At 36.7% G+C, this 13,244-nt stretch overlaps 2 long non-coding RNA genes across 3 annotated transcripts; one reads left to right on the top strand and one right to left on the bottom strand.

Moving 5' to 3' along the window:
* The first annotated feature begins 1,395 nt into the window (after nt 1–1,395).
* Nucleotides 1,396–4,877, top strand: LOC139129106 (uncharacterized). Its single transcript, XR_011551512.1, has 3 exons — nt 1,396–1,663; nt 1,982–2,112; nt 2,457–4,877. It is a non-coding gene; the product is annotated as an uncharacterized lncRNA (long non-coding RNA).
* Nucleotides 4,690–11,135, bottom strand: LOC139129105 (uncharacterized). Of its 2 annotated transcripts, XR_011551511.1 has the most exons (4): nt 11,117–11,135; nt 9,465–9,530; nt 7,359–7,509; nt 4,690–6,809 (listed from the first exon to the last, which is right to left on the bottom strand). It is a non-coding gene; the product is annotated as an uncharacterized lncRNA (long non-coding RNA). The 2 variants fall into 2 exon arrangements; XR_011551510.1 differs by lacking the exon at nt 11,117–11,135 and having other exon boundaries at nt 9,465–9,610.
* Nucleotides 11,136–13,244: the final 2,109 nt, after the last annotated feature.

Genomic DNA, 13,244 nt, shown 5'->3' with positions numbered 1-13,244 from the left:
ATCGTTAGCCCTAAGGAGACATCTGTCATCGCCATTCGATACCTGTCACTCTTTTCATCCATATGAATGCTAAACTACCAGTTAAGCTTGATGTTCTGAAACAAAATCAATATCAGCTAAAGGTTGTCACTTCTTGAGCAGTGATTGATACTTATGACTACCTGAATTTTTTTTTGTTATAAAATTAAAATAACATTATATTTGCTTAAACCAATGTATATTTAACAAAATACATGCTTGTTAATTGAATAAATTTACAGATACAATAATAATGTCAGCAGACAACCCAATATACAAAAAGGAGTTGAATTTATCATAAAAATGTACATAAAATAATCTTAGATATTATTATGATTATTATTATTATTATTATTATTTATAATTTATACATGACAAATAAATATCTAAAATTGATGATAAAAACACCCTGACATTTCCCTAAAATTTGACGATATCTACCTACTTTACGTAGTACCGTTCCACCTCGACTGCCCTACTATCAACACTACAAATATACGCTAAAAAAGAAAATACATCGTTCGAAATTAGAATAACAACACGCTCGTTAACAAAGTCACGTCATGGCTGCAAACTAGGACGCGTGCGGTTATCTGGGCCACACACAGTCGACGTTAAATACATTAATTTTTTTTTTACGGCAAAAGTGTGAAACAAAGTTGCAGACGACAGATGTCAACAAAGATATGGCACGCGCGGAGCTAACTGCATTTGTTGCAAAAGTGACGCGTTTTTTTGCGAATGTCATCTCAAACATAGGATTGCGTACGCAAGTACCATTAATTCGGCGTGATTTCTAGAAGCGCTCGAAAAAAAAGGTTGATTTTTTAGAAAAATACGGCACAACGATCTTACCTACCAGTATTGTACGATCGGTATAGTTTCAGAGATTTACCCACAATGCAACTGGCGCGTGAAATGACCCGAAAGGGGTTAAAATGTAAACATGTACGGAAACTGGTGACGTGCGGAAGCTGGGCCACTGACTGTACTAGGTATCTGTCACAGCAAGCGCTTGGCTCGCTCTACGATGCGTGTGTTCCTGTGACCACAGGGTACAGATAGTGAATCGATTGACTTTTAGTAGCTGAGGTCTTAAGTCTTGCAGGTGGTATTCTGACTTTTTTTAAGGCTTTGATTTCGAGGACGTTCATATCCAATTTGAATTTGTTCTTTATTGTCATGCTGATAAAATCGCAATCTCACAATCAGCTGCACTCCGTTTGAAGTAAAATAATCATAATTAAGTTGTAGTTGTTTTTTTAACGTTTTCGTGATATTTAGATGTTATGCAAACGCAGCAAGCCATTATTATTATTATTATTATTATTATTATGTAATTATTATTATTATTAATCTTACTGTTATTATCTTTACAGAAAACGAGAATCAGCAGAGGAAGACAGCGCTGTGCTTATGGTTGTGTAAATACGGCCAGGGACAGCCAAGGAAATTCGACTGGAATCCACCTGTTTAGGTTTCCTCCTTAAGCCTTCCATGAAGAATATATGGTGCAGCAAGATATGCGGGCAAGATGGGCGAGATGGTTTTAAAGTCACTAAGTCAACAGTGATATGCCATAAGAATTTCAAAAAGGAAGATATAGCAGTTTGTCTTGGAGCTAAAATTTGGAAATTGAAACCAGGTATGAGTAAAATAATTCCAGTTATATATTTTTGAAAAAAAATTAAATAGTGTTCAAGAGATAGGTAAAAAACTATTATGTATGACAGTATTTGATCTAGACATGCTGAAAATCTTTTGGTTGACAAGATTTTGTGTAATTCTTTATTTATGGACATTTTTCAAACAAAGGTTTTGCTGTTGTGAACTTGGAGTATGCATATACACTATTTATATTTTAAATTATGTTGTAATTTTCACTAATTGATGGTCATTCATGTTATAGATATGAAACATATTATTTGGTTTGGTTTATACATCAATCTGTACATTTCCATAGGAGCTGTCCCTGAGTCCGTCCTGTCAGAAGCTAAAAGTGTTGGTCGTAAAAAACCAAGACAGAGAATTACAGCAGAAGTAAAATCTAAAGCAGTTAGACGATTACATTTTGAACATTCGACAGATAGAAAGGTTAGCATATAAATATTGTATAACATTCATCAATAATGTATCCCATTATTCAAATATAGATAATCATCAAAAGTGCTGATTTATGGTAACCATCAAATTGACCAAATTCTATTCTTTAAAAACTTTTTGTTTCTTTTATGGATACTATTATAATGATATATTAGACTATCTGATACAATGTATACGTATTAAGCAAACAATTTGAAAGTTGCTTCACGTTGTACACAGACATCATTGGTCATCATCCAAACATATATGACATTGTTAATAATATCAAATGTATTAATTGATTTTTGTTTATGGAACCACCTGAAAAATTATCTCATTCTCTTCATATTTTTCAGATATTTTTCAGAGATGCTTCTGTACAGACTGACACTCAAGATATCAAACCACATCCACCCCATACTGAAGACCATTCTTATTCTTTTACAAAGCCGTCTTACCTTGATACCATTGATTTGTGTAAAGACTCAGAGAGTATATTTTATGTTTAGAGAAAAAACTGTCAGAGTGCACTACAGAGATTCAGATGTTGAAATGTAAACTTGGGCAAATGCAGATTGAATTAGATGAGTTTCAAAATAGAAAATGTTGTGTTGATAATTTTAAAGATGATGATGCAATCGAATTTTATACTGGTTTTCAAAATTATGCAAGTTTTTATGCCTTTTTTCACTATCTTGAACCAAAAGCCAAAAAATTGAAGTATTGGAAAGGTGAGAGACAGATGAAAGCATCCATGCCTTATCAAGATCATTCCAAGTCAAAACCTGGACCAAAACGTAAGCTTAGCTTATTAGATGAGTTTTTTATGGTACTAGTAAGATGTAAAGTTGGATTGTTTGTGAAGGACTTGGCTGACCGATTTGGCATTTCCCCATCTGCTGTATCAAAGATATTTACAACCTGGATAATTTTCCTTTCTCATGAGCTTTTGCTATTGTTTCCTTTTCCTTCTCAGTTCTCTGTAAGAAAGAATATTCCCCATGCATATGAACTTTATCCTACAACACGTGTCATAATTGATTGCACAGAATTCTTTATTGAGGTTCCTTCTTCCATGCTTGCACAGTCACAAACTTGGTCATCTTATAAGCACCATAATACTTGGAAAGTTTTGGTTGGAATTTCCCCAAATGGTCAAGTTATATTTGTTTCTGATTTGTGGGGTGGGAGGGTCTCAGATTACAGAATCACTAGGGACTGTGGCATCCTCGAAAAACTAGATGAAGGAGATAACATTATGGCTGACAGGGGGTTTGAAATTAGGGATATCTTATCTCCTGGTATAACGCTGAACATACCTCCATTTAAAGGGGACCGTGCCCAACTAAGTTCTAAGGAAGTATCAGATACCATCAACATTGCAAGTGTCAGGATTCATGTTGAAAGAGCTATAGGGAGAATTAAAAATTATCACATCCTAAATGGAGTCATCCCCCTCTCACTTAAACACATTATCAATGAATTAGTTATAGTATGTTCCTATTTGACAAACTTCCTACCCCCTTTACTTCTCCTACCAAATCAATTGCCCCTCAACAGATCTGGAAACGTGTCATATTCATAAAATCCCTGTCTGGTGTCAGCCTATATTCTGTATAAATGTCACTCACCTTATCACTGTCGGCCAATACTTCAAAATGTCACTCACCTTATCACTGTCAGCCAATACTTCAAAATGTCACTCACCTTATCACTGTCAGCCAATACTTCAAAAGGTCACTCACCTTATCACTGTCAGCCAATACTTCAAAATGTCACCCACCTGTCACTGTCAACCAATACTTCAAAATGTCACTCACCTGATCACTGTCAGCCAATACTTCAAAATGTCACTCACCTTATCACTGTCAGTCAATACTTCAAAATGTCACTCACCTTATCACTGTTAGCCAATACTTCAAAGGTCACTCACCTTATCACTGTCAGCCAATACTTCAAAAGGTCACTCACCTTATCACTGTCAGCCAATACTTCAAAAGGTCACTCACCTTATCACTGTCAGCCAATACTTCAAAATGTCACCCACCTGTCACGGTCAACCAATACTTCAAAATGTCACTCACCTGATCACTGTCAGCCAATACTTCAAAATGTCACTCACCTTATCACTGTCAGTCAATACTTCAAAATGTCACTCACCTTATCACTGTCAGCCAATACTTCAAAAGGTCACTCACCTTATCACTGTCAGCCAATACTTCAAAAGGTCACTCACCTTATCACTGTCAGCCAATACTTCAAAAGGTCACTCACCTTATCACTGTCAGCCAATACTTCAAAATATCAGCCAATACTTCAAAATGTCACTCACCTTATCACTGTCAGCCAATACTTCAAAATGTCACTCACCTTGTCACTGTCAGCCAATACTTCAGGTCAGCCAATACTTCAAATGTTAGTCAATCTATCACTGTGAGCAAGTACTTCAAAATGTTGGTCACCTTATAACTATTAACCATACTTCAAAATGTCAGTCGATATTCCAGTGAACTTGTTTATTGTCAGTGAGAACTTAAGTTTCATCAAAAATCATTTTTCTCAGGAATGAATACAAGGCAGGAGTCTGTGTTCCATTTTAACTGTACAACTATTTTGTACAACTTTATTCTACAGTATTATGATATTGCTGATGGAAAATTGTAAGAATGAACTCTTTCTTACCAATCAATGTTCTTGTCATAAAAATACTGTAAGACAATAGTTGACATAGCATTTTCTACTTACAGATTTACAGAAATAAATAATAGTCAAAGAAATCATGTCTCTGCTTGATTTTACCCCTTATGCACCTGTTTCTTTGGGATGGCCTAAATTTCACCTGGTTTGAGTTAGCTAGATAAAAACCAGCATGATTCACGACAACCACACATAAGTTTTAACACTGCATATAAGATTATCCCATATATATTTGAGTGTATATTTTGTGTACTAAATACTGCCATAATAGACTGAGACACAACGGAAACAAAAATGGCGTCCTTGTATGGCTCTTCTGTCTGTCTGTCTGTCTGTATCCATCTGTCTCTGCCTGTCATTTCTCCATGACCCTGGCTGAAATATTTGCAATTAACTTACTTGTCTGACAGGCAGAGCTGACCAAGCCAGAATACCTAAACAACGTACACCAGAGGTTTGGAAATATTTTAGCCAGGATCATACAGAAAGAATGGACAGAGGCAAACAGATACAGAAAGCAGGATAAAAAAATACATTGAGACACTTTCTGTTGGTGTTCCTGACTCTGTGTACCGTAAGCTGTACAATTCTCATTGTAAGGGAGGTCTGACATTGTGATATATCTTCTCACAATATCCTTCTGAATCAGATACGAATGTCATGCTGTGATCATATTTGGTATACAATCGTTCCAATATCAAGATATGCATGCTTACAACATTCCAGACTTGAATCTGCAACAAGCCAAAAGGAGTAAATTTGATTGTATATACAAATATGCTGAAAAATCTTTTGCAAAAATAAACCTTATGGAAGAAGTACAAACAGTAAAAATCTGCTTTTCAGTTCATCTCACAATATACAATGTTAAAAGTGTCGATAAAAAGCAGTCTTGCTCAAAGAGTTCAAAGATCGTACAGAGCACAGTGAGTATAACATCAATTAGGGCGCATATTGTTCCTAACCCATATTTTTATACAGACAAAGCCCCCTTTCAACTCTCTGTTAGAATTTCAGGATAAAGAGCCCTTCGATAAAAATAATCCACTGCAGGCAGACATGTTTTGCACCAGTCTCTGTCAAAATAAATTCTTTGAATAAACAATGACATTTCTTCACCAAAGAAAATGACAAAATCAGCACACTTCATTCCTGTATTGCCCCTGAATTTGATGCCAGTAAGCATGGTTGGATTTCAACCGGGCACCTTCCTCACCTATCTTGAGACAGAATGATTTGTCCCTGCATGCCTCTTCAACTGTCATACCTGCTTTTGATGAAGGGCATTTGCATTCAAGTACCACTTCTCCTTCTGGATCTCCCTTCACAAGGCCATCAATACTTGCACCCAAATATGGCTTTTCTAAACTTACCCATAAACCAATTTTCTCAACACAAACATCAAGACCCATTTGGTTTTTCATTTCAATATACCGGTATTTTTTGATTGCAATATTTTCATACAAATTGCCATATTTCATAGCAGTTGTTTTGATATCTGTATATAATATATTTCTTAGATATTTTGAAGGTTCAACTTTACATTTTATTGCTACACCAAAATTAGATGCAGTGAGCTTTGTTTTTCTTATGTGTACCCATTCTTTTGAATGTGATTGTTCTTATGTTTTTAGTTTTATGTCATTTACTTCTGCACTTGATATTTTAATATTATTGATTTGATAATCAACCATGTCCTTAAATTCTGCTGAGCTGATGTCATAGTCATCACTGAAAGGCATGGTGACGTGGGTGGAGTCATCGACAGTGATAGGAACATTTGCTTCAGTGCACTCTAAACGTTGATGGGGATGAATGTCATGAAACAGAAAGAATGATGATGAGGGCAAACACTGCTGTAATGTGTTGCACAAATCTGGAAATCTTTCACCAAGTTGACGATCCTGAGGTGCCCTGACATCATATCTGGCAGATGACTGACACATCAACTTTCCTGTCCTGCCATAATGTGGCTGAAATATGGTGATTTCATTCAAGGGTTTTGGGTCAACCTATAATAGACAAAACAGAAAAATTCGCTCTTTAAAAACACCATGGGGATATATATTAAAGTCACAGTTCCACAGTCAGGTTTTACAAAAAATGACATCATTAAATTCTAAATGGCTAATTGCACCACAGCACTGGTCTTGAATGGGTAGAGTGTTGTTAACTTGTTTGAGGGCCAAAGTATAGTGTACTGCTGGAGAATTTCTCACTCAAGCCTTTCGCTGCAATCATGATTGGAAAAAAAAGCAAAAAACAATCTCATTAAAGACTGAATATGGTAGATTTAGCTTTGCCTTAGCAATTGACTGTGAAATCTTCCATGCTGTAAGTTTGCAGATGACCATTTTTGGTTTGCTTACAAAACACCAGTTGTTTACAAACAAAAAAACTCTGCTACCAGTGCTCATTAACATAGTTTCATTGCATAATGTGTTAATGTGTTTGGTATTGCACTGCAATGCAGATACGTATGATAAGCACATGCTCCAATGCAAGTACCGGTACACTGTATGTAATAATAAACAACACTACACTGATTGAGATAAGCATACCTTGAGATTCCTGGGTACTACCCACACTGACAATCTTGAAGTACATGATAAGGGCTCTGGATGATCATGAAGGCCACGTCTGTGAAAGTCTTCAAGAGCAAACAGAACACCACCAACATGTGAACATTTTCCAAGTCCATGATTTCCACGCCTATAAACATACAGGATAAAGTAAGCTCATACTGTACAGCAAAAATACTTTACAATTTTCCAAGTTTACACAATGACACCATAGACATAAAGATCTGCTACTTTAGCCAGGGCTGTACCTGCACTGCCAGCTCTTATAAATGATACAAATTATATTGTAACACACTTCATCCAAACTCCCCGGTGTGGTATGTGAATTTATGGTCACATGGTAAACATCATTTTGATGTTGAAATATGCAGTTCAAGTTACCTATTCACAGTTTCCACAATCAACAGTCAAAAACTATTGACTGGGGAAGTTTGAAATTGCTGTCTACATATGCACACACTCTGAAATATGTAAAGAAGATGGAAAGAGTGGTGATAGCAAAGGAACTTCTCAATTTTTGGGTGAAGACATTTGATGAGGTGTGTTACAAAACATATTGACTGGCCATAATTATGTAAAATTATACGTTTGTTTTCCCTCTGACCTTAGAGCTGCCCCAAAACAGTCCATTTCCTTCTGTTAATGGCTACATGAACCAGATTGTTTTGGGGAGAGTCTAAAGCCCTCGGGCAGCAAACATGCTGTTACCCTCATGGCCAGTCAATATGTGACCAATACAACGTCAAACACAATACTCTGTGTTTTGATTGTGGAATTACTCAGATACAAGCTCTAGGCTAGCTCTAATATTCTAGCATGCACATTACCTATGTTTACACTTTGACACTGTACAGACAATAACGAAAAATGATCAAGAAAATTACAAGTATCAGAACTACCATCAGAACTACAATTATCATGTTTTAAGTGCAAATATACCAACAATAGCTTATTTCTATCTTCGGTATTTAACTGTCATGTGCATCAACTGCAATTTCTACAATTTCAGGAATAGCGGAACTGTTGGCATATTGTAGGGAGTGGCACAAGAAATTGAAGTTGTTGCATAAATAACAATCTAACTGATAGAGTCAAAGGTTACAGCAACTGTCTCTCTGTAACATTATGAGTACTGGATAAATATTCAATATGAAACTTTTCAACTTGTTAAACTAAAAATCGGTAGAAACTAAAACAGGATAAGAGAGATAAATCACTGAAATAAGATACCCAAATAAAAAGGCTAAATTATAACTTACGGATACTAAAAAACATGATAATGATAACATGACTAACATGACATATGGGACTGGCAGCTGCTCATGTTGATAATCTTAAATCTTTTTGTTTTGTGTATCATCAGTTATATTTTTTAATTTTTTTAAAATGCATTAAGGCACATGCCTTAATATCTATGTTATCATGGCACACTGAGATCAACCTTGGAAACAAGGAGAAACTGCATTTGATAAACAAAAGAAAAAGGATTATAAAATGAAATCAGCAGTTACAGCTACTGTCCCTGTGATTTCATCAGTTACCCTGCTGGACATTCACAAGCTGCCTTGACAACTTCTCCTGAGCTCAGTGTAAAGACAAGCATCGCCATGTACGGCTTTGTTTTCATCGAGGGTATCACTTTAGCTTTCACATATTTATGATGATCTTTTGACAAAACTTGAATATCTTTAATGTTGCCTTCATAGAAGTATTTATATGATTTGAGTCTCTTATATTTAATTCTGCCAATGTCAAGTTTATTCATACTATATCTTCTCGTCTTTATAACTAAATATTCATAGAGCTGAATAAATGTCAGTGGTGGAACCTCTCTTAAGTCACTACACCAACTTCTCCAACTGTCTCCTTTAACATATCTTCATATGTAACATCCCTGCTGATATCTAAGTCATGTGGATTTCCAGCACTGCAATCACCTACAGTACATAGCACTGCATAAGCCCTCAATACAAGATCTGCTTTTCTACACTTGGGTGGACAATTGCAATCACCATTTTCCTTCAGCAAGGCTCTAAGCTGTTTCACATTTAACTGTTTAATGTCATGCAATGAAGAAACACAAACCTGTCCCTCCATTGCTGTCAGTGTCTGGCTGATATCACTCTGGGAGGCCATACTGCTGTCACTGTTCTAGAAAAATTCAGTACAAACACAGTTACTCCACAAATGACAAAAACAGCAAACTCATCAATTTCATCTCAAAAATACATCTGACCGAACATTTTTTGAAGAGGATGATTGGGGATAAAAATAAAACCCCCAAAAACATAACGATTGAGTTGGTTATACACTGTCTGAAGTGACATAAAGGTGTCTGAGCATAGACATGGAGAGGAAGAAGTTCTCTGTACTGACAGACGAAATCATACAGAATGCTATGGCTTCCTTCAGTCCCGTAACTCGACTTTACTAACTTGTCCCTACCACAAACAACAGCGGGAGTTTGGTAAAACTATGATCCACAGCAAGTCAGGAATAAAGCTTAAGTTTTAGTACGCCATCTCTGAAGTCCGAAATCGGTAAAGCCATAGCCCACTGAGTCACTGACTGTGCCATGGACATTGCCGGACTCTCGCTCTATCGACAAACTCGTAGAGCCAGCAATGGTCCCGGTCGTTACAACTGATGTAGAAGAGATACATGTAAATATTGCCCGATTTTATCTTTAACTTCTTACCAGCAGCACAGAGTAACATGAACAGAGTGGCAACACTTGCATGCCTTTTGTTCCATGGTCGTCTCGGTAGACTATTGGCTTTTCATATTAAAATGAGCTTCAAAAGTGTTAAACTTTTTGGAGGCTTTGTTTGTGGTTGATAATTACACGAGATTATGCGAAACATACGACGAGATGGCATCGTACTGCCAGTCGCGTAGCAACCACAGTTACTTTGTGAGCTCTCAGGCCAGAACACTGCTTCACGCCAATCAAAACATAACACGCCAGCAGTTTCATAAACATGTCCTTTATTGACGCACATGTAAAAGACGGTACGACTGACCGTAAACCATTGAGTAAAACCAGACAGTATCGATAAAAGACTTTCAAATTTGGTCCATACACACTCATTATATATTCATAAAAATATGAGAGGAATTTTTAAAACGGTAAAACCCACTTTCCTGAAGCTCAAAACATTCCCGTTTTTGCCAGCACATCAATTCCGATCAGCACCACACGACAACAACAACACAAACTTTGTCGAACATACTTTCGCTTAACAATTGGTGAAAATCCGAAAATTACCGAAGGGTGCATGGTCGGCACTCTTAGGAAAAGAGAGCCAAGAGCTTCGTGAGGCGAGGCAAACATGGATTGCTTACGTAACCGCTTCACGCCTTAAACAATAGGTGTTGCCACTCTGTGTATGTTACTCTGTGCCAGCAGTTAAAAGTACCGAAAAATATTACGCAATATTTCAAACGGACTTGGAATGCACAAGATAACAGCAGTCGACATTAGTTCGCCTGACTATAGTATGACTGCAACACAGTTGCGAGTGGAGTGATACGTACCGGCCGCCGCGTACTATGCATAGAATAATTCTATGCATAGTACGCGGCGGCCGGTACGTATCACTCCACTCGCAACTGTGGACTGCAACTTATATGCTACCGTATCGAGGTCATTCTTAACCACCGTGAAAGCATGCGAAAATCACTACTGTATTCCTTTTTTCATGAAACGCATTGAAAAAGAAGAAGTAGATTCTTACCTGAGTTACAGCGAGGAGAACCAGTGGCGAGTTAAGGATAGGATAAGGATAAGATAAGGATATTTTATTTCCCAATAGAACAGAAAAGAAAAAGAAAAATACAGACACATTAAGGATTAGTAAATTGGGTAGGGACTAGAAAATAGTAACATACTAATCGAGTCCAGCCCCTACCATTCACAATTGCTGAATCTATAATTTTGCCATAGGGCGTCATGTTGAACATTGTGACCTATCCTCGATATTTGAAATAAATTCTATGTCAATGTAAGTACATAAATTATAAAATTATAAAATTTGTGGTAGAAAATATACATGAGAGAGAATAAACCTGTCAGGTAAACAAGAGATGACGTTTCAGGTCTCTTTTAACTTTTGACTTAGATCTCAAAGACCTTATACTTTCTGGGATTTGGTTCCAGAGTGTAACACCAGAGTATTTCATTGAACACTGTCCTATATTAGTGGTATATTTAGGGATGAGAAGATTTCCCTTGTCTTTCGACCGAGTAGGATACAGATGTTCAATGCTTAAAAAGTAACAAGGAATGTCTGAAGGAAAATTTCCACTTATATTATCATGAACAAAAAGTACAGTTTGATAAGTATATTGTCTTAAAGACATCAAGAATTTCCAACTCATGAAACAATGGTTGTGTATGCTCAAATCTGTTGGAGTTTGTAAGAGTACGTACTATTCGTTTTTGGGTAAGATATATAGGCTTAAGGTAAGTTGCGTACGTATTCCCCCATACTTCTAACGAATAAGAGATATGTGGTAAAATGAAACAATTATAAAGTAGTAACAATGTTGGTTGGGGACAATGTGCTTAATTTTATATAATATACCTGCCTTAGAACTTATTATTTTGTTAACTTTATTTGTATGTTCTTTCCAGGTAAGTTTATTATCTAGGTCAACTCCAATGTATTGAGTGCTTTGAACTTCATAAATCTGTTCCCCTTTAATACTGATTATGCCTTGGCATTGTACTAGTCTATTTTTACCCCGGAATATTACATACTCAGTCTTTTTTTAGTTAAGACTGATTACCGACAAAAGCGACGTCTACTGTTCAACATGAACTACACAGAACTTCAGAGCTGAGCAGCGTACCTAAAATAAATAGTGGCGATGCAGTGCGGACGCAGATATGCGATTTTTCCGTTGTTGCTAAGCATGCTTATGCCAAATTCCATCGTTGCCAAGGGGTCCTGGCGTGCGCTTCAGAGCAAGATCAGACTGACTGGGTGACGGTCCAGGTAGGTGGAGCTCTCCAAAGTTTCGTTTAATTTCGCCAAGTAAGTTTGAGATCGAATATTTTAAGTAATCTTATTTTAAGCATACTGGTCTCCGATCAAAATTGACCGTTCATGCAGTAATCCTCCTCTAAATAATGTAAATATGCCCAAAGAAAATTGACATTGCTGACGATAGTGGATTGCATCGTTAGGAGAAAGTTGTCGGTATTATGTCCTGCTTTCTGATGTTAACATTTCGTCTCACGGCCTTATCTTGAACAATTTTGGTAATTTCCGTAACAGTTTATGTATAGGAATAGATTTTGTGAATATCGCTTCTGGAGGAGGTCATTTGACAGTACGATAGCGTATGAAATGCAGACACCTGAAAACCGGAAGTACATTAACTTTCCAGGCGATATAATTGATGATAACTTCGTTCACAATATTCATATTTAGTATCACGGTCGTTTAATCCAGTTATTTGTTAGGGAAGCATTAAGTTGACATGTCGCTTACTTAATGTATTGTCATGCAGAATAGCTATAACCGTCGCGGAATTTCAAAAACAATACAGTGCAAGTTACCCTCGAGCCACAATCACTTGCTGTTCGATATACAGTGATGGCCGCTTTGGTATGCATTAGGCCCTAGAAACATAATAGCCGCTATACGCACGTACGGCCGAGTTCGGAGTCGGATTTTCCTGTCAAAAAGCTATAGTTTACTCAATAACCAGCATCGATGGCTTCCAATACGTCTCTGAATCCATACCTGTTATAGTTTATCGTCAATAACGATTTTCTTGCATTTTTGGGTACGATTTCCGATTCTTCTTGATTTTTCTCTGAGTGTTTACAATGTGACGTAGTATTAAACATGAAAA

The sequence above is a fragment of the Ptychodera flava genome, unplaced genomic scaffold (assembly GCF_041260155.1).
Source record: "Ptychodera flava strain L36383 unplaced genomic scaffold, AS_Pfla_20210202 Scaffold_91__1_contigs__length_413411_pilon, whole genome shotgun sequence".
NCBI lineage: Eukaryota > Metazoa > Hemichordata > Enteropneusta > Ptychoderidae > Ptychodera > Ptychodera flava.
The sequence above is the reverse complement of the archived record's forward strand: the minus strand, read 5'-3'. Positions and strand labels throughout refer to the sequence as shown.